General features: G+C 32.4%; 1 protein-coding gene across 1 annotated transcript in view; it reads right to left on the reverse strand.

The window, feature by feature from the left end:
• The window catches only part of LOC119584803 (putative neural-cadherin 2), a 113,123-nt gene that overhangs the window by 109,531 nt on the left and 1,092 nt on the right, over positions 1-2,500 (reverse strand). The gene's annotated exons all lie outside the window — the stretch shown is intronic.

Below are 2,500 nucleotides of genomic sequence, written 5' to 3' on the forward strand. Positions count from 1 at the left end.
AAATTTTAATGAATTGATTAAAATAAAGAAAAACATAAATACAAAAACAAGTACAATAAATAGATGCAAAAACGAATAAAGATAAATACAAAAGAAAAACATTAAAAACAGTAAAACAAACAAAAACGCGAAGGGGGATAAGGGTGTAAAATAAGTTGCAATCCTCAACTCAAAGTTTTGTTTTTTTTTTTTTTTTTTTACCCAAGCTGTTAAAAGTTTTCCGAAATTCTATCCTTTATTTTAGGAGTACACAATATCAAGCAAGAAAAGTCTTTTTAGCTGCTGTTTTTGTTTGTTTTCTCCTTTTGACTATAAACGATAAAGCTTCAAGTTATTTCAAGTTATTCCAGAGTTCATCCTTCTCCTGATTATCAAGATTAATCTATTTATTACTTATATCATCACTATTATCATCGTCATTTACATCATTACCGAGATCAATATTAACATATTCTTATTGAAAGTTATAGTTGGAGGAGGAGGAACAGCACAGAGGTAGAAGTTATAATTAGCATTAATTGTTGTTGTTGTTGTAGAATTAACTGTTGTTGTAGAATTAATTGTTGTTGTTGAATTAAATGTTGTAGAATTAATTGCTGTTGTTTATGTTGTAGAATTAATTGCATTTGTTGTTGTTGTAGAATTAATAGTTGTTGTTTACTGTTGTAGAAATAATTGTATTTGTTGTTGTAATTGTAGTTGCTGCTTGTGTTGTAGAATTAGTAGAAGTAGCTGTTGTGTTTGTTTTTGTAATAGTTGTTGTTGTTCAAGTTGTTGTAGTAATAGTTGTAGTAATAGTAGTTGTTGTTGTAGTAGTAATCGTAGTAATAGTTTTAGCATTAGCATTAGTTTCAGCAGTAAGGCTAGTAATAGTAATAGTAGTAGTGGTCGTAGTAGTAATAATAGTAGTACTAGTGGTAGTAGTAGTAGTAGTAGTAGTAATAGTAGTCGTAGTTGTTGCTGTAGTAAATAATAGTGATAATAATAGTAAGAGTATCTTTAGCATTATTACTGTAGTTAACATCTTAGATTTCATTACTGGTGCAGCGATTACTTACTATCATTTTTATTTCCACATGTCATATATTAGAAATTAATATTAGTCAAATTGTCATCATTACTGAAATGATCACCATTGTTATCATTATCATCAGTATCATAATCATATCTTATCATCAAATTATCGTTTTATTATTGCAATTGATATTTTCACTTACGCAATAATTCTATTGCAATCATAATCAACATTGCCTTTCTTATCAGTATTAACTACGTCACCATTGGCATTACTTTTACTTCTGTTATCATCAAGCATCGCGATCATTATCACCATCTGCCCCTATACATCACCACTTCAGTCACCAATCCTCATTATCATAGAAAGATAATGTTTCATGTTTTCTTTATTATCATCATCATCATCAACTTCAAATTTCGAAAATGCAAAGGGAAAAATACTGATAATATGAGTCGTCTTGCCTACAAAATGAGACAGGCGTTCAGCTGTTTATAACACACAAATGCTACGTACACAACACATGCCGTTTTGGACATATAGTCTGGTGCATTCTGGCGCCTGCTTTGTGCTTGTTGTTGCGGCCTGTGTGTTTTAGAAATGTGTGTTTGCTTTTTGGGGGATTTTTTTTTATTATTGTTGTTGTATTTATTGATATTTTTCTGTGTCTTGGTCTCTTTCTATCTATTTATTTTTGTATCTGTTTCTGTTTATATCTGTTTTTTTTTTCTCTCTCTCTCTATCTATCTATATCTATCTATCTATCTATCTATCTATCTATCTATCTATCTATCTATCTATCTATCTCTCTCTCTCTTTATTTTTTTTTTCTCTCTCTCTTTATCTCTCTCTCTCTCTCTCTCTCTCTCCCTCCCTTTTCTCTTCTCTCTCTTCTCTCTCTCTCTCTCTCTCTCTCTCTCTCTCTCTCTCTCTCTCTCTCTCTCTCTTCTCTCTCTCTCTCTCTCTCTCTCTCTCTCTCTCTCTCTCTCTCTCTCTCTCTCTCTTTCTCTCTCTCTCTCTCTCTCTCTCTCTCTCTCTCTCTCTCTCTCTCTCTCTCTCTCTCTCTCTCTTCACCTTTCCCTCTCAGCCTTCCCAACACTTTATTGCTGAAATTACTGATAACACGATAACACACTATTTTTCTCTTTCTTTTGCTGCTGAGATAAAATGTTTTTTCTTTCCATTTGAACACTTTGAACCTCCGCGTATTTTACCCCAAGAGACGATGTCGTTATCGAGTTTACGTAAATTAAAATGTATTTCCACCCCCCCCCCCCACCACCAACACCACTACCGTGCATTCCTCGCTTAGACACATAAAATAATTAACGTTTTATCTCAGTCTATCGCCTCTACAAATCTATCTATCTCTATCTATCCAGTAAATCTCTCACGTCTAATTTCAGTCTATCAGATCTATCTATCTCAACAAATTTCTATCTATCAGATCTATCTATCTCGTCGAATTTTAATCTATCAGATCTA

Source organism: Penaeus monodon, chromosome 18, assembly GCF_015228065.2.
Source record: "Penaeus monodon isolate SGIC_2016 chromosome 18, NSTDA_Pmon_1, whole genome shotgun sequence".
Taxonomy (NCBI): Eukaryota; Metazoa; Arthropoda; class Malacostraca; order Decapoda; family Penaeidae; genus Penaeus; species Penaeus monodon.